Consider the following 21,338-nt stretch of genomic DNA (forward strand, 5'->3'; position numbering starts at 1 on the left):
CGCTCTCATAGTCTGCGCTGTTGCTGCAACATAGGGTCAAGATCGCGTAGGTCACAGTCATGTTCTTTAAGATTTGCTTTATATTGAAGAAGCGACACGTAACGATGTGAATGATGTTGAAGATTTAAGAATAACTTACAAGGTATAAGTTGACTCAAAATATGCCTGTAACATCCTATAAATAAATGGCGTTCAGGTAATTTAAATAACTCGAAGTCGTAAAGAGTAATAGAAAAAATTATAATTAAGCCTATAATATTTGTATAGAATAAATTTAATTTTATACTTTAGTCACGTATACCCAGTGGTTCTTATACGTATTCGTAGAAAATAATAAAAAATACCCTGTTGATATTATTGGAACCTATAAGAGGATATAAGGATTAGCGATATATATTACGATATGTTAGCTTTTCGATTCGCACCGATATATCATATTATACTATTAAAATATCGTATCGACGTATCGCATCAAACTATGACAATATTTTGTTTATAAATAAATTTATCTTGATCACATTACTAAACTGCACCGACCCCTATCATTTAAATGGAATGATCAGTAATACTAGACATTGTTATTATAATTATTGTCACGTAACTAAACATGAAACAGAGAACTCCACAAGTCAACTTATATTTACAATTTATCGGTATTATTAAATTGGAGATCTTTACAAAATTGTATGTACCGAAAAAGCTTTCATCATTACAGCCTATACAGTCCACTGCTGGACATAGGCCTCCACAAGTTTACGCCAAAAATAACGTGAACTCGTGTGTGTTGCCCATAGTCACCACGCTGGTCAGGCGGATTGGTGACCGCAGGGCTGGCTTTGTCGCACCGAAGACGCTGCTGCCCGTCTTCGGCCTGTGTATTTCAAAGCCAGCAGTTGGATGGTTATCCCGCCACCGGTCGGCTTTTTAAGTTCCAAGGTGGTAGCGGAACTGTGTTATCCCTTAGTCGTCTCTTACGACACCCACGGGAGGAGAGGGGGTGGTTATATTCTTTAGTACCGTAGTCAAATACAAAAAAAGCTTTATTTAAATTTAAAACTCGAATTTAAAGTTCGTGTTTTTTTGTATATAACTAGGTCGCCAAACAAGGGTACGGCTCACCTGGTGGTAAGCGATTACCGTAGTTTATAGACGCCTGCAACACCAGAAGCATCGCAAGCGCGTTGTCGACCTAATCCCCAATCCCCCCCTCCCCCCAGGAGCTCCAGTCACCTTACTCACCAACAGAAACACGATACTGCTTAAAAACAGTATTATTTAGCTGCGGTCTTCTGTAAGGTCGAGGTACTACCCCAGTCGGGTTGCTCCATATTTCGAGCAGGAAATTCCTGCTATGCCCTACCTCAGTATCTAACAGAGTAATACCGATTTGCGTTTTATTATGACACTACTAATTAAGTCTACTAAGTCAACTGTTTGAAATTATTTTGTGGAAGCGGGTAATGGTGGAAAGTGTAAACAGCGCAACGTATTCGTAAAAACAAAAAAAAACTACCAATATTTTGAATTTGACTATATTTTAAACTTCCGACAAAGGCAGAAATGTGAGATTATGTCCTAATTTTTTTTATTCAATAATGTTTGCTTCCTTATCTAAAGCATACATTTTTTATTAACAAAGATCACGACCCTTGAATATTACCCCGTATGTTAAAGGTGGACCAAAATTTACATAAGTTTGGACCACCTATCACACGGAACACCATGCTTTAGGAAATATTCCATAAACTATTTAGAGAAATAAATACTATATTTTATGTATATTACGCTATAAGTCTCTCTAGTTCTAGATTCATTTTAAAAATGATTTTTTAATGGATGATTTTATCTCAGAAATGGTTTCAATAGAAAAACAAAAAAAAACAGACTTCTTGTTTCGTCTTGTGGATATATACATTTTTTTTTAGGTAATTAAATGTCAAATCCCTTGTTCTTTTTTACTAACTTAGTGTTTATCTAAATGATCACTAAGCAAAGCGCTAAGACAGTGAACTAAAATATCGTATGTATGTATAGATATTATCGATATAAAAGGATTCGATATTATCGCGCATCAATACAAACGCATGGCGATACATGAAATACATAATTGTACAAATAACGAGCGTAATATATTTCGTGCTAACTACTACAGATTTTTAATTAGATAGTTAATATATTTTTTTCTTAAGCTTTGAACTGCTTAAAATAAAGAATTAAGCTTAAGCATTTAATTAGATGTATAAGAAAATAAAATAAAAACAAAACTGGTGTGCGACCGCGCATAAGATGGCTTAATTATGCACGCACGTTCCGATGTGAAGGTTAAAGTCAATTGTTTTAAACAAACACACAGACAAAAATAAATTATATGCCTTTTTAATTTTATTTTTTTGTGATCATAACGAAGCAATCATAAGCAACCTATTTATTAACCGACTTCCAAAAAAGAATAGGTTTTCAATTCCTATTTTTTTTATGTTTGGTTACCTTAGAACTTTTTTTTTTGAACCGATTTCGATGATCGAAAGTAGATGCTTATTTTGAGTATCATATAAATTTGATTGAGATTTGATAACTACATTTTGAGTAATATTTGATAACGCGTATTTACTTGACTATTTTTTCATCTACTTACGTAGTGTTACTTGTCAGTGTAATTGAAGTCGGTTTTTTCTTCGTTATTGAACAAACACAATTATCTCGTGTTCGTTTTGTTATCGAAACAATAATAAAATAAACAAAAGTAGTTAGCAATATTGTATTTGCTTTGAGTTTAAATTTATCATTTTTATTAACATATTAAACGGAAGCTTAATTAATTGGTCTGACACAAAAAAACGGACACAAAAAAGCCATATGCATAAAGAATTCCCCCGGGTACATTAAATACGTTTCAATGTAAACACAGCATTGTTTTGTATCGAGTCACATTTCGCTACAGCTACCTCTGGGCATCAGAACTCGTCGCCATGGCAACGCCCCTGCGGTAAAGCCTAGTATCCCGAATTGTTTGAAAATTTCTCCAAACCCGTCCGGTATTTAATCCGAATTAAAACAATAAAATAACTCAATACAAGTGTTTCGAAAGCCCGGTTATGGGTCCCGTTAAAATACTTTCCGTGTATGACAATGCAATTGTTTTTATGTTATCCCGTTGTATCACGTGAAAATATTTTTATATCTAAAGCGTGTTGGCGCCGCGTATGTAAAATAATAAACTGCATTGAATACTTACGATCGTTGATAAAATACTAAGAATTAAAAATAAACTACTATCTATAACCTTACTTTATTTTTATATCTATGCAATGAATTTATTCATACCCATGGTATTAAATGTATTTTTGTCTTAAAAACTCAAATGTATATTTCAAATAAATTTACAGTTTAATGACTAAAGTATATTAAAAATAAAACTATTATTATGTGATATCTCTCTGTCTAATGTTACGGTTCATTTCCAAAAATTACTTCCTTTCAATTAAAACTAACGCGATCCCCTTTCGTCGAAACCTTTTAATCTTAATACAGAACCTAAGCATCGCTATCATCAGGACACCAGTAACATTAAAGCAGTATAGAACTAGGGTCGGTAATTGCTCGTTAAGCTCCATGGACCATGCAGCCACAGTGTTAAGCTGCGTCTGTACCATACGAGTAACAATTTTTAATCACACACGTAACAGACAAAACTTCCATTTTTATTAATACTATTATTCGTACTATTGTTATACTATTTTAGTATCGTTTATATTTATTGGAGCTTTCTGGCAAATGTATATAAATATAAAAAATTTATTTAATCATATCAAAAATGGCAACGTAGAACTTACCCAATATTATAAAATCGGAAACAATAATACTCAAATTATTTTATTGTACCACTTTAAAAACGATCGTTTACGATTATGTCTACTAATATAGTTCTGTTATTGGTTTTATTACGTTGGTTCTCGCCTTGTATGATCCATGCACATATCGAGGGGACGAAATGTACTCGAAACAACTGCACGGTACGAGGATACTACGGGTGTAGTACATCAGGACGATTGTTATTGATATGTCGATTCCAATGCCACTTGCCACGAGAACTCGAATTCGAGTCCGAATGAAATCGATTCGATTTAAGTGAACTATTTACTCGAAATTGAACGGGAATTGATCAAACACATTGGTCAAGGGTTTATAAAAGAGTTCGCATTTTTTGTATCGAGATAGAGTAGAAAGTTGTGTATTTAATTAATGCATACCATTATATTTTTGATAAAGTTTTCAATAATTTTTTTGTATTTTACGTCTTTAATAAAAATATAAATATAGTACAAGCTTACACACATACACATTGCTTACAAAATGAGAGCTGACCATTAGATATGCAGTGGACACATTGGCTCACTCTTATGAGGGTTTTGTTACTCAGTTTAATTAATAATAACTTGATACAGTAGCAAATGCAACTTAATTCACATTACCAATTCAACATGACATGTAAAACCTTTGATCGCTTAGATGTAATAAATATTGATATATTCTATTTTTTTGAAACAATCTTATTTAGTAAAAAAATAAAAGTAAATACCTTTTTGCATGTAAGATATCAATTAAGTTAGCATAATTTTGGTCGGTGGACTCACGTCTGCATTAAAGATACTAAGAATAATTAGTTCTCTTAATGTAAGCTGCAGTAGTGTACCAAGTAAACGATCACTAACAAAACTAAAAATTGAAATAACAAAAGCACGGACATTATAAGCCTGTGGACATAACTTTATATAAAAAAAATAATTAACGATACCATATTGCTAAAATTATTGAAACCTGACAATATATTGAATATTTTTACGAAGAATTAGTGGAGGTACAAAATTACGAAAAAACTAAATAAAATAATCGAGCATCTGTATAAAAGACAACAACACGATAGGGAGGCCTGTGTCTAGAAAAAAAAAGGTCTACCCTATTAGTATTATAGTAACATTATTTGTATTTACTATGAATAAAAACCTTGCGCGCCGGCGACACACTCTCTCTAACAAAACAAAAGGACTAATAACATTGTTTTTCACGAAGCTCTCATTGGGTAATCCTAAGTCCCACAAAATTTTCCTGTGAACTACAGAGTAACACGTTTTTTACTCTGAATTGAATTATTCTAGACTAAACTCTTTGTAATTAAAAATTACTTTCTGTTATTAAGTTCGATTAGCTATAAAAGCGTGGTCTTTTAGTTTTTTTTTAGTATAATTTATTTAAACATTATTTCTAAGCAATGTTGTCATAATATATAATATCAAATGTACAATTAACACTTGGAACTCTATATGTATTTTTTCTAGGTTTAGAAATTAAATATACCCTAGACACCCGCACCAAAACCTGCATAGGTATAAGCGACTTTATTAAGCGACTATACGCCATTCTTGGCGTGAACTTGTGGAGGCCTATGTCCAGAGTGGACTGCGATAGGCTGAAATGATAATAATTAGTGATGATAACTTACATATTTTACTACAATCTCTGTTACTATGGCACAAAATTATCATCTGATGAAACTTTTGCGATAAAATTTAATAAGCTCAAAGAAGTTCTCAACATTCAAATTGTTTCAGACAAAATTATGATAGAAATTCCTGCACATTCAACTAGAATAACATTTTACTTAAACAATAAACAACTTCATTTAGGCTTCCAGGCTTTTATGGCTCACGAATACGGTAACGATTTGTGTGTCAAAGCCCTAAACGCTGAGAAACTTGAAGTTTGCATAAGAGCGAGGCATTGCTTCAATAATGCAGTGCTTGACTTGAGAGTCTCAAGGGCCCTCTGGCACAGCTGTTGCTGCCTACAGAGTACAGCTGCGCCTCGTCACAGATTAAAAAGAAATACACGCGATCATTGTGCAAACAAATGTCTGCGATACTGTTTAGATGGGACCAAAAAAATACTTGCTTTGCTCTTATGTAAACCTTGTGGTTTGTATTTTTTCACTTGCTTTATAACTGTTTAATATAATAGAACCCTCATAAATTAAAATACTATAGAAATGTATAAATTTATAAACAAATGCTTTTTGAGAATGTTTTTAAAGAATGTTCTAGCAAAAATTACGCAAAAATAAATAATCATTCGTTATTTTTAGACATGAGTTAAAAAACGAAGTCGGTTGGAAGTAGGTCCGACAATGTCGCGCCATACGACCGACACGCGAGCCGCGGAATGGATAATGTCAACGAACAAATAGACAAAACAAGCATTGTATCTATGCATAATGGTTGTGGGACTTGTCCAAACGTCCAAAGTGCCTGTTTTTATACATTTGGAATTTTGAAAACAATGTTGACCGTGCTAACAGTTGACACCTGCTGGACAACCAGACGGGGCGCTAATATCATTCAGTGATAATTTTTCTTTTAACTTGAAACTTGAACCAACTGAATCTAACCGGTTTTACAAGAAAGGCCAGGAATCGTAAAACAAAACTTAAATTTTGATATGAGACTACAAGTATCCTGTGTATCTATAATGAATTAGACATTTATAAAAAGTCCTGCATTAAAGCAATGTCACATAAGTGACCTATAAGTATACTAATTAATAAACAAGAAAGAGGAACGAAAATATTATAACGACGTGAAGAATGAACAAAAAGTACGATACTTGATGAATATATCATTCCTAACATTGCTCAAAACGATGTATATTGACCGACGAATTATTTTATGAGCAGCTTATTCACCCTCAAAAATGATTTATTATAGCATAGTGGAAACAATTTATTATCCTGAATAATATCTTCCAGAACACTCGATCTAGTCCAGTTTCAGAGTCTATTTTAACATCAAAGTTCTATGAGATTTCACACCGAAACCGTCAATGAATTACTTGGGATTAGACTAAAAGTTATGACGTAGTCCTGCGGTAGGTCGTACAGAACGTTCCGTGAACCGCTAATCCGAAACATGTGCGACAAAAAAATTGACAGAGATAAGGGACGATTTCCAGAACTTGCAACGTGAACTAAAAAAAGACCATAGGATCAGCGCACGGATTGACAATGACAACCGCTTAAGAGCCGACTTTATTTATTTGTACAAGTATTTCCTTTTAGCGACGTTGCCGTGAGAGACGAAACAAGGATCTTTAAGATAAGTGTTATTCGACCGAGGCGAGCTATATTACGGTAATAACTTTAGAGCCAACGAGCGCGACTATTACGAGTACGAGGACAATGAATTAAATTAAAAATATATGTCTACGCTTTCGTGCCCATATCTTTTACAAAATTACACCTATTCTATATAATATCTTATACAATTATGTTCATTTTCATTATTTGTGTATCGTGTAAGCTAATTTCTAATATAAGTTAATGCGTAAAAAAATCTCTTAGAATGCCGACTCCATTACAACCCATTTATTGTTTGTCGAAATATGCGCAAAAACAGACGCAAAGAAGGACAGAGAAAAGATTTTGAAAGTATATTTTTTAGTCCTTATAGAAATGCCTTTGGTACCTACTGTTATTACTTTACTTTTTTATAGACCTACGTCTTAATCCATCAATGTTTCAATCAATCTCATTTAGTCTAATAAATCTTTACAAAAAGACATAAGTATGTGTTCCAATCAGAGATAACTAATATTACCTTTATCAATTTAATTCTGATAACATAAACATAAGCGTTTGTAATATTTACATAGCCATATTTTATACGTATAGCGTGGCAACCCTTTTATGACGATGAACTAAATAAAAAAGTCATTATTATTAAAAATTAGATATACGACGTACGTATCCGATTTCAGTACTGTTTTGCATGTATTTTGTTCGACGCTGTAATTTAATGAGGCAAGATTCATAGTTCAACGGCCGCATAAAGCGTAATAGTTTTCGAATCGAGGAGGGCACCACAAAACTATCGAATGTGTAATTGAGTCGTCGTGAGTCACTCGGGCGGGCGCACATCTGCCGCGTAACGCAATGGCATGGCGCTTCACGGTATCATACTAGCTTCAAAAAAGTAATTAATCTTCAAAGATTTGTTATATATATATATATATATATATATATATATATATATATATATATATATATATATATATTTCTTTTTTCCTTTATACTCAACAAAGACTTGTTTACTTTAAGTTATTATAAATAAACCTTTTTTTAACAATACGTGATATGAAAAAAACATGAAATCATGTTAGTCACTTATTATATTAAACTTTACTCCAAAGTTTAAAGCTACATTACCGAAAATTATAGAATAACTAAGGATTTAAATAATGAAAAGGCGCTGATTTCTTACTGACAACCACCCCTATTATGAAGGAAAAATAAAAATATTGTATGAAATATTTATACATACCTATTCTACGATATATCTATTAATAACGAGAATACAACAATTGATACTCAAAAAAGCATTATTTTTAACATAATAAAACAAATGAAATTTCACATTATTAATTACCCACATCTTATAAATAGTAACTTATTTTAATATTTTAGCCAACTACATACATTGCTGCTTGAACACCTACTTACTCCCTTTGGTATGTTCAGTTCCGGTACTTTTTGTTTAGCCCCTCGGCGACCTCGCCGGTGTATTATTTAGCGAAAACTAAGGGACTTATTTAATGGACTACGTTCTACAAAAGTAGGGGAGTAAAAGATTAGATTTCTTATCGAACAAAAAAATCTAGTCACGGAGAGTATGCGGACAATTAAGTATGAACAAATTGTACCTATTGATTAACGACACACAATGCGTGAGTTCTTATAGGGTTGGGTAATTACTTCTTTTTAACATAACCTGTTATTTTTAATGTAAGCTGCATCGATTTTGAAGTAGCTTTTCTCATGATATAGGTACACATCAGACTGTTCATAGTTAACCTTACGAGTATATAAATAACTTCGCAAAATTTAATTAGGAAATAAAGACTTTGTTAACACCTCGTTAATATTTCAAAACACCAGGTAATATTTTCCATCTAAATAGCTTTGAACAATATAGGTAAATAACAAGAATACATTGTACAAAAATAACCTATAGTTACTTAGTTTTCAACACCATTAACACAATTGAATTAGTTTAAACTAACAATGTAATTAAAACTAATTAAACATCTTCAAATTTACAAATGATGCTATCATTTCTCAGACCCACATACTCGAAAAAGATCCATCAAAATAAATGCAAACCACAGAAATTCAATCCATTATAATTCGTTGCGTTAGAATTTACGCCATGCGGGTTATGGGAGTGGTTATTATGATCATTATACGCCTACACCGTTGTTCTTACTCAGAACCTATAAAACTATGCGTAATAAACTAATCGCCACTATGAGTGATATGGTAATCTGGCGATTATAGTTAATGAATCAAGATGAACTTATTGTTAAAAAGTGCGTTTAATTGTTGTACAAATATTATATGTACTTAATAAATAATAGGATGTGTATCATTGAATGTAGTAGCTTATAGGCAATCCTTATTTCTCGTAAAGAAAGTAATTATATATGGATTATATATATTACTATAAGCCTAGAAACAGCACAAATTTTCTGGAGTAAAAAAATTATGTAATCCACTTCTGCTTATTCTATTGTATTTACTTACCTGGTGTTCCCTGAACACATACGACTGTCAACATTGAGATTTAGATTTAGATAGTAAAAAAGACTTTGTGTACAATATAGGTCTTTTTTTAGTCATGTATACAGCATCTGTCATAGCATTAAAACACGATCGTTGTCACATTACAAAAAAAAAATGTCCAAAAAATACACAAACAATTCTTATGACAAAACAGCTATGGCGTGTCACAGAAAATAATGAACTGGAATGCATTGTATCCCTCTATGACATTGATATAGGTGTAAAATATACACCTTATAGTGTCAATGTTATTTATGTACCTTATAAACTTAGGGGTAAGGATGATAATAAAACTAAGAATTTTGTTAAATGCAGTCCCAAAGGAATAAATTATAGTTTCTGATAAATATCTTTTAGCCGGTCTACCCGCAGATTTGTCCCCTCGGAGCAACAATGGCAAAATAAATGCCGCTGAAGAGTGATAATCAAATTAACTCCAGCATTAAATAGGAACAAAGAATGTCACAAAGTGTTTTTCAAGTAACCGTTGGTTTTTATCGAATTATCCGACGTAAGAAGTCACTTGAGTAGAATTAATAAGCTTGGAGTTTTGTCATTATGACATTAGAATTAAAAGCATTTAAAGCACCCTTCACTGTTATGACGCTTAGTTTTTCATCGTGAATTTAATTATTAAACTGTAAGATTAAGTATTACTGAGATTTCAATGTGTTTGCAAATTGACTATTTAATGCTCAATTTCATATAAGTATATGAATTTCATATAAGATAATCAAATCTTTGAAATTTACGTCACTGGACAATGTGTATAGAATTCAATAATAGTAGCATTTTAAAGTACTTTTGCTCTTAAATATAAGCCCACAAAAATTGAAGGTACAAAAGCATGATTTTAATTCAAATAAAGTGCAATGAGTCCCAATCGACAACTACCATTATGAACATAAGCGTTAAACAGTTCAACGGAATGGTTCATAAAGATGACGATGCGCACAACAATGACGCCGAGGACATTCGGAGCCAGTTTTATTTTAGTGTGCAGTAAACCCGCCTACGACATGACTCTCATGATATTCTGACCTCCGCCCTCCATCTTACACTTTATTGGCATCTACGGACCTCGAGCCATAAACAATTCTTTAATCTATTTGCAGTTGGGGTTTATTTCGAATTTGATTCTTTTTATTATAAGGATTATAGGAGAATATTGAAAATATAAAAGTACAGGTGAGATTTTTTTCTTATTCCGTAATCAATCAAAAAAATAGGTAAGTTTATATGAGAACAAAATTGGACATTTTTTTTACTACTTACTATAAAATATAGTGTGCGAATTCATCCACGTAGAATTTAACAAAATAATTATTGTTTAGTTCGCAGAGTTCTAAAATAAAAATAAAAAAAAAACTAAAATAAAAGTAACTTAAGTTATTCCTTATTACATCAGCTATCTGCCAGTGAAAGTCACGTAAAAATCGGTCCAGCCATTTCAGAGATTAGCCGTAACAAACAGACAGACAGACAAAAATTATAAAAAATGTTATTTTGGTATATGTAACGTGTATATGTTGCAGTCAAAACTCTTAACCAGTCAAAAGCACTATTGACTAGCAAAATCAGTCAGAAGTACTTTTGACCGTTTGCTTTAGTCAATAATACTTTTGACTAAAATAACAGTTAAAAGTACTTTTGCCTAATGGAGCTGGTTAAAAGTACTTTTAACTAAATGATACCGTCAAAAGTGGCTTTGACTGGTTGTATCAGTCAAAACTCTTAAAAAGTTAAGGTGGTCGATAAAAATAACGACAAACGCACATATAAACTTTTATATTACTCATTATTAGTGGAGAACGTGCTGATATTAGAACAAAAATGAGTGACTACGAAAAGAAAGAAGGCTTTTTGCAAAGAATTTTAGCGATGGAAGAAATGAAAGATAGTTATTTCAATGTGATGACAAAAGAAAAATTTAAAAAGTTTGCAATGGATGTGGAAGACGCGAAATTTAATGAAAAGGAAACACCATTACAGTACAGTAGACTACAACGCTTTAACACATTGAAGTTTGTGTTATAAAAAAATTAGTTACAAACACAGAACCTGTCAAATATTTTTGCCGGCTGAGGAAATCTACGACATTATTGATGCTGCTCATATTTCTATAGGGCATGGTGGTCGCGATAGACTTAAGAATGCAACGGCAAAAAAAGAACGCTAATGTTACAAAAGAAATGATATATATTTATCAATGTGCGAAGTATGCCAAAGGAAGAAAAGCAAGAAAAGGATGGGTCAGGTTTAGAAACCGATCCTGCACACTGAAATGAACAGCCGCTGCCAAGTCGATCTGATTGACATGCAGTCGCAAGAAGATCGCGGGCATACATTTATTATGGTTTATCAGGATCATTTGACTAAATTTATTGACATCTAACGAGTTAATAGTGCGTTTGACTGACGCTTTTTTGCAGTTAAAAATACTTTTGACGGAGAGCGTCAGTCAAAAGTATTTTTAACCGCGAATTTGCAGTCAAAAGTACTAATAACCAATAATTTTCTGTCAAAACCACTTTTGACCAACTTGTCCAGTCAAAAGTACTTTTGACTGATTTCGCTAGTCAATAGTACTTTTGACTGGTTAAGAGTTCTGACTGCAACATATACATACATATGAATTTACTTAAAAGCGGCTATTTTAATAATACAAACAGACACTATAATTTTATTTATTTGTAAAGATTTATAGATAACTAAAAATATGGGTGTAACAATTCTTCAATTACATTAGGATAAGCTTAAAGTAATAAAATATAGGATATTAAAAAAAAATGAATATGGAAATGCTAATCGAACCAATGTCACATTTGTATAACCAAACAAAATTAAACGTTGTAATGTTTTAACAAATTATATTTTCAAATCATCCAAATATCAATCAAAAAACCGTCTACTTTAGAAAACAATAGCGAGCTCAAACCAATTTATAGTTTAAAATTATCCACAAAACGTAAATTTAACGAATACTTACGTATGGCAATGTGCTTACCAATACACTTTTAATAGCGATTCCTGATCGGACAAATCTGAAATGCATTTTCCTGATTCTACCGAGTCAATTTTAAGTGCTGAACCCCCCGCAATGCAGTTGTTATGCTTTGGCCACAATCCAGAAACGAGATTGTATATAATATTATAAAAGCATTCATGAAATCTTTTAAATGAGATTGCAAGAAAATATTAAAGATTAAAGCTATATTAAGGATACGACCGAGCTCTGGTCTGGTTTAAAAATTCAAATTAGAATATAAAATTTTTCATAACTTCGTATTGGCAACATCGCAAAAATCATAAAATTAACAAACATGTGCTGAAACATATTCAGCATAAAGTTTGGATTAAACTGTGCTTACATTGATGCTCTGTATGAATCACAAAAGTCGGCAAACAATATTCCGTTACGACCGCATGTCAATTACAGATCTGTCCGCTTCGATATTATTCATATCCATAATGCGCCCAATTTGTCTTACGGTTAGCATGAAGGAGGTAACTTAAATATCATTACAAATACTGTCATACAGAAGCGGTAGTTTATTGCCCGAAGTCGTTTAGCTTGTTTAGTTTTATTGGCCTTAAGCCGTTTATCGTATTAAGTCACTCCATTTGTTACATTATCTTACTTTCCGTGGGGCGTTATGATAAACTGAACACTTTAAAAAGTCATTAAACTTCCTTTGACTAAGCTCCAATTAAAGTTAAAAAACTTATTCATATAATTTCAGTTCGTTCATTTCGTTTGTATAAACACAACTCCAAACGAAAACTATTATTTTCGAAAATCGCATCAATTAATTTTGATGGTATTTGCCAAGAATACCAGTGTCAACGGTTCATAACTAATTGATAACGGACAGGCATCGCGCCAAATGCACGTGACACAAAATCAATAATCCAATGATGGATGAAGCAGAATTTTAATTAAGCTCACATCACCCTGTTAGTCGACAAAATGAGCTTATAATGGCGAACATTGTATACGGATGTTATCTACGCAAACGAGCCTTTACTCACAATAAACACTAACCAGGAATCTTTGCGTGACAGTATTAGATAGTAGGTAAACGAGAAAATTTGCTCGTCGTAATCTTGTGTAAATTACTTTAGTTCACAGGTCAATCTTGTAATCTATTCTATAAAATTCCAAGATATTCTTTTTATCACTTATACAATAATTTATCCGAGTACATAAAAAATTAATAAATAATAAAACTGTTTTATTCGATAATTAAGAGAACAATTTTACTGGTTCGTTGACATAAAAAGGGGTCGATATGAGATCGTTTCTTCGTTTCTAAATATAGAATTGAGATGACTGAAAGCGAAAACACAGGGTGCGACGAATTCCGTTAAAGCCCAAGTATCGCCCCCTGTGAGGCGAATGAATAACCATGAAATTACTCGTAAAACTTACATTAGTGAGGCAGTTTGTGATGTCCCATAGTCCATGTGTTTCACTCGTAAATTCATGGCATGAATGCATTTTTATATCGTTAAGTATCGGATTACTTAAGAATAGGTAAGGATGTAGTCAAAAATCAAATTATTTATATTTAAATACTACCTCGAGTTAATGAATGTCGTGTACCCTATACGATGGCACTAAGTATTTATTACAATATTAATACATACATTATAGCTTGAAATTGTGTGTACTATCTAAGATTTTATTTTTTTTTTTGTGTTACCCACATTAGGAATTCTAAACATTTTTGAATATCGTATCAAAAATTGACCGCTCCAGCGGGGTTCGAACCCGCGCCTCCGACATACCGTGTCAGCGCTCTAGCCAATTAAGCTATGGAACGATGCACCCGCTCGAGCGAAATTTTTCGATATGATAATTTTTAATTTCGGTTTAAGCGAACCGTGGCGCCGTCTATAGTGAGCTCTTTACAGAAACCCGTAACTATTCAAAGTTTCATATTACAATGAAAATCTTTGACAGGAGACGACACCGTGCTATTTTTAATATCTAAGATTTTATTTTATTTTTGTGTTACCCACATTAGGAATTCTAAACATTTTTGAATATCGTATCAAAAATTGACCGCTCCAGCGGGGTTCGAACCCGCGCCTCCGACATACCGTGTCAGCGCTCTAGCCAATTAAGCTATGGAACGATGCACCCGCTCGAGCGAAATTTTCGATATGATAATTTTTAATTTCGGTTTAAGCGAACCGTGGCGCCGTCTATAGTGAGCTCTTTTTTTTGTGTCGTCTCCTGTCAAAGATTTTCATTGTAATATGAAACTTTGAATAGTTACGGGTTTCTGTAAAGAGCTCACTATAGACGGCGCCACGGTTCGCTTAAACCGAAATTAAAAATTATCATATCGAAAATTTCGCTCGAGCGGGTGCATCGTTCCATAGCTTAATTGGCTAGAGCGCTGACACGGTATGTCGGAGGCGCGGGTTCGAACCCCGCTGGAGCGGTCAATTTTTGATACGATATTCAAAAATGTTTAGAATTCCTAATTGTGTGTACTGTTTATACGAATTCGAATACCTGTCTTCGAGTTATCCTTTTATTAATAACTTTGCCAGTGAACGACACCACTCTCTCCACTTCTTTTATTAATAAAAATTTAGTATGACATAACACTTTCTGCATCATAAAGAATCTAAATTCAGATTATTAACAGCTCTCGCTGTTTAATAATGCTATTAATCTTTAATATCTTGCGTCAATACTAAAAATAAAAACAAATAAATATATCAGTATCTGACACCAATACAATATTTTGTCAGGTAACAAAAATATCAATAAAAACTTTACATTTTTAAAGCTATAAATCATACAGAAAAAAAAACACTGACACACAAAACAGGCTACCTTTTTTAATTGAAAAGAACAATCAATTGCCGATGAAATCTAATTAAAATAATACCAACATTTAAAATCTATATCGATAGCCGTCATCTGTAATTGGACGATTTATTTTTTCATTATACGTTTCGGCATCTTGACTGTCAACCGTTTTACAGTCCAATGGTTACACAGAAAACTGGCCACCGTGACATGATGAGGTGTCACCTCCGGATGACAAACGATATGCCACCTCGCGCGGCTAATGAGAAATCTAATTCTCGAATGCCGCTACTTCCGTTATCGAATAACTAACGTTACGTAAGATGAAGAAGATGTCATGTTACATAAGATATTTGTTTTGACGTTGACTAAATTACAGAATTATCAATATAATTAAGTATATAAAAAATAGGGCTAAGATCTAGATTAGGTAAAACCGAATTTCGGGACCGTGGGGGGATGGGGGGGGGGAGAGGATGGGAAACGCTACCCCTGGTACCACTGTCACACCTCGGAACCCCATGGTTATGGAGATATCCATGGTTAAAGTTTTGAGGTTAGAAGAAGAATTTCGAAAGTTAGAGGAACGCTTGGCTCCGGCGCTACGGGAAGTGCAGCCCTTGCGTGCGAAAGCACGCTCACTCATGCTCCGTACAAAAAAAAAACGAATTATGAGGTTTTTGGGTGTGGAGGGTGGAGGGTGTAGGGGAATCTATACAAGGTAACACTGTCATACCTCAAAACCCCATGGTTATGGAGATATCCATGGTTAAAGTTTTGAGGTTAGAAGAAGAATTTAAAGCTATTATAATACCTTTGAGCTCGTAGTGTTTGCATTGTGTGACAAATCGACACTTTTAAACAAAATAACGCGTCAGACATAATATTCTAATAAAATTAGTAACATTGCGTGCTAGAATATAGGTTTAGAAATTCGAAAAATACCCAAAACCGAATCGGAGCACCCCACTGTCCATGTGGTCTTGGTCTGTCCTACCCCTAGAGTGTTTTTTTTTTGTGCCGCGGAGGCGCGAAGGGAGGGCAGCCCTCGCCCGCCGTGCGAAGGCGCGCGAACGAATGCGTAGAACGAATGCACTTCCCGTAGCGCCGGAGCCAAGCGTTCCTCTAACTTTCGAAATTCTTCTTCTAACCCCAAAACTTTAACCATGGATATCTCCATAACCATGGGGTTCCGAGGTGTGACAGTGGTACCAGGGGTAGCGTTCCCCACCCTCTCCCCCCCCCATCCCCCCACGGTCCCGAAATTCGGTTTTACCTAATCTAAAGCTTTACCAAAAATAGTATCAGGCTGATTGATGTACGTACATGAGAGATATTTGGGAAAAAATAATTATAGGAAACATTATGAAAGTAACAGAAGTCAGAACAATCATTTTAAATTTTTGTCTTTGTTCTCACGTCACACAAAACCTAACCTAAATACTTAGGAGTGACAATAATACTCGAACCAATATAATACAATACAATAAAAATATAATAATATTTTATTGTACAATCAGAAACATTACATCTAGCTTAGAAATGAGCAAAAAAATATATACAAAAAGCGTTCTATATTTTTGCTGTTACTGTAAATTATTTATAAATTAGCTGGCCTGGCGAACTTTGTGCCGCCTTTTTTTTAATTTAACAATTATTTATATTAAAATAAAATATAGCCTATCTTTCAACTTTGATCAAACTACACACGGTATGCAAATTTGAATAAAATGGTTTAAGTAGTTTAAAAGTCCATCGCAGACAAACAACGTGACGCGTAATTTATATATATTAAGAGTAATCACTTTAATATACAACAAGGACTTACACACTTATCAAAAAACAAGGATTACAAAGAAGTTTTGACGAAACTAAAAAAATATTGTTAAGAGTTAAAACCTTTAAAAAAATCAAGATAATACATATACTTAATTTTTACACAATGAGTACAAAACGTTCATGTTTATGTTTGTATTCCAACATATAACAAGGCAACATGAGTACTGATGAATTCATAACTTCCGTTGTGGACGGGTATAAAGCATCGTAAACCTGCATTGTTCAAGAATGCGATTATAATAAAATATCTTAATTCTGTAACTGAGTAGAATAGTATAATGCAAGGAATCAGTTACATTGATATAGACAACTGAGATTTTGTTATGTTATAATTTATATGACTCTTTAATGTAAAGAAAACACAGGCAGTTTGAGATTTGAGAGAGTGATTGAAAGTACTATTCAGTTGATATTTTGAATAATTGGTGGTTTATTTTTAATCTCATCATCTTCCTGCCCTTATCCCACTTATGTAGGGTCGGCACAACATGTTTTTCTCTTCCATTCCTCTCTATTATTCGTCACTTCAGTGCTTACTCCTTTCTTTCTCATATCCTCACTCACACAATCCATCCATCGCTTTTTCGGTCTGCCGATCGCTCTTCGTCCTTCGACATTCATCTCTAACATTCTTTTACCGACATAGCGGTCATCCCTCCTCATTACATGCCCATACCACGCTAACCTATTGCTCCTTATTTTCTCTGTCACAGGTGCTACTTTCAAACTTCCCCTTATATACTCATTTCTAATCCGATCTTTCCTCGTTACTCCACACATCCATCTTAGCATTCTCATCTCGGCTGCGTGCACTCTTCTTTCATCCGTCACTTTTGTTGCCCAACATTCCGATCCATACATTACGACAGGTCTTATGATCGTTTTATAGATTTTCCCCTTAAGTTTAAGGGGCATTCGTGGATCACAAGCTGTTCCAGAGACCTGTCGCCATTTCATCCATCCCGCATTTATTCTATTTTTCACGTCACGGTCTATGTTGCCGTCATTTTGTATTAATGACCCAAGGTAGCGGAAGTCGGAGCAGACTGGTAGGGATACACCATCCAAGGCAATATGGGAAAAACTGGACGAACCGCTGAAATCGCAGAACAAGTGCTCGGTTTTAGACCTACTTATCCTCAATCCCGCGCCGTCCAGTCTTTCCTGCCATTTTCCCAGTCTGCTCTGTACCTCAAGGACATTATCTCCGACAAGAACAACATCGTCAGCAAACAGCATACACCAGGGTGCTTCCTCCTGTGTGTCTGATGTTAGAACATCCATTACCAGGAGGAATAGATACGGGCTTAAAGCCGACCCCTGGTGCAAACCTACAGCCACACTGAACTTGTCAGTTACCCCGGCTTCGGACCGGACGTGGGTGCTAGCTCTATCATACATCGCCTGAACAAGTCGTACATACTTCTCTGGCACTCCTTTCCTTTTCATAGCCCACCACAGAACCTTACGGGGGACCCTATCGTATGCCTTTTCCAGATCCACGAACACCATATGCAAGTATTTTTGTGCGAGTCGATATTTTTCGCAGAGTTGGCGGAGTGCAAATATGGCGTCCGTAGTTCCCCGGCCCGGCATAAATCCAAATTGGTTCTGTGTGACCTCACATTCTTCTCTCATTCGTCGCGCTATCACTTTCTCCCATATCTTCATGCTATGTGACATGAGCTTTATTCCCCGATAGCTGCTGCAGTCCTGTATGTCACCTTTATTTTTAAAAATGGGCACCAGTGAACTGTAGCACCATTCCTCGGGTATAACCTCTTCTTGCAGCAACTTATTGAAAAATAAAGTCAGCCACTTCCATCCATCCGCATTCAAAAATTTCCACACTTCCGCTGGTATACCATCTGGCCCAACTGCTTTTCCATTCTTCATACTCTGCACTGCCATCTTCACTTCCTCTATACTTACCTCTTTCACCATTCCTTCATTACTTCGTACATTTTCTAACACTCCGCTCCATTCATTTTCTTCGTTCATCAAGTTATTAAAGTATCTCTTCCAGCGTTCTTTTATTTCCTCATTGTCCGTCAAGATCTTCCCCGTTTCGTCTTTTATACATTTCAGTACCCGGGTGACCGAGCTAAGCTCGGTATTTTTAGTAAATCGTGTTTTTTGGAAATCATAAAGTATAAATACGAATTACATATTGATAAAATATGAATAATATTTTTCGATTTTACCCACATAATAATAAAAAATAAGAACAGTCTATTTAAATAAAAAATAACGAGTGCAATTAGAAAAAGAAAAAGAAAAAATAATTGATCAGGGACATGTGGATTTGAACCATGATCTTCTCGGTTGATCCCGAGCGGCCGATTTCCCACCGAGCTATTTCAACTACATTGACTTATGCGAAATTTACTTTCGTATTCTAACGATATTTTTTTCAATTCCTAAAAACAGGGATAAAACGACATTTCCTGAAAATGAATCCTAGCTAGATAGATTTATCTCCCCCGAAATCCCCTAAATACTAAATTTTATGAAAATCGTTGGAGCCGTTTCCGAGATTCAGATTCTATATATATATATATATACAAGAATTGCTCGTTTAATAGTATAAGATATGGTTTACATCTCTTGCATTCATCTCTCTCTCTCTCTCGCTATTCTAAAAATATTTTTTTGACCTTGTGGGCTCTCTAAAGAATCATACAATTTATCTTGAACCTTGGCCCTTGCGATTGCGACTGCTTTCTTAGCCTTCTTTTTACTATTTTGATATTCTAATCTTTTTATTTTCTTTTCTCTGTCATTTCCATCTTCCACTCTTTTCCATTCTTTGAAAGCATTCTTCTTTTCTTTCAAAATCGTCTGTACTTCCTCATTCCACCACCATGTATCCCTCTCTATCTTTCTTTTCCCTTTCGTTTCCCCTAGGACATCCCTTGCTACACTTCGCACCCACGTTGCCATCTCACTCCAGCACTCGTTTACTCCCATCCCCACCATATCTCCCATCTCTATCAGTTTACCAATCACTCTTTCCCGGAATTCTGCAGCCATCTTCCTATCATCCAGTCTGTACCATTTCGTTCTAACTGGGGGCTTCGGGCTCTTATTTAAGCTCTGAACTCTCAGAGTTAAATCCAGGAGCAGTAGCCTATGCTGGGAGACAAGACTCTCACTCGGTATTACCTTGCAGTCCTTGGCCGATTTTAGCCTGTTTCTTCTTTTATTTTTAATCTATGCTTCATTAAAATATTTTTAAGCTTTAATTAGCAGCTGTATTTAAGTAACACAATGTAACACAATTTTAAGTTTCCTATCTTAAAAACACGCGATCGAGTGTGCAATATATTAAGACATTAACAAAAAGGTTTACGATAACGATACGATTCAGTCTGTAACATCCCACTGCTGACCATAAGCTTCTTTTTCCGTGTAGGAGATGGACTGGAGCTTAATCCACCACGCTGCTCTACTACGGGCCGGCGGACAAAAACGTTTACCTTTTTTTAATAAGGCTCTAATCTCATTTCTAATACATTGAACATTTTGACTCTCAAACTATCTCCTTTATCTATAATAAATTAAGAAAAATAAAATTAAGCTGTTATCAATGACTGTAAAGAATTAACTTCACTTGAGAAATACACATTTTTACCTGAGAAAATACTACAACAGAAATACAATTATGATTTACTAATTTAATTTACGCATTAATTTTATAAAGTAGGTACCCTCCAAATATTATTCAATACCCTTATTAAGCTGTTCACACAGTCGTTCATTATTTTAAGACCTTTTGATAACAAAGAATATGTTGTTTTATACCATTCATACGAAGCTATTGCACAGTTCGTTAACTGGGCAAAATTTTGCGGTACATACAAAGCATCTGGCTTAACTAATTTTATAATATAAAAAGGCAATAGAATTAGCAGTCTGCTCATACGTAAAGGTTCCGCGTAGTTTTGTACGTTTGAACGTAAAACTAAAATTTGCAATTTATTGCTTACGTACCTACTTAAT

Source organism: Melitaea cinxia, chromosome 11, assembly GCF_905220565.1.
Source record: "Melitaea cinxia chromosome 11, ilMelCinx1.1, whole genome shotgun sequence".
NCBI classification, from domain to species: domain Eukaryota; kingdom Metazoa; phylum Arthropoda; class Insecta; order Lepidoptera; family Nymphalidae; genus Melitaea; species Melitaea cinxia.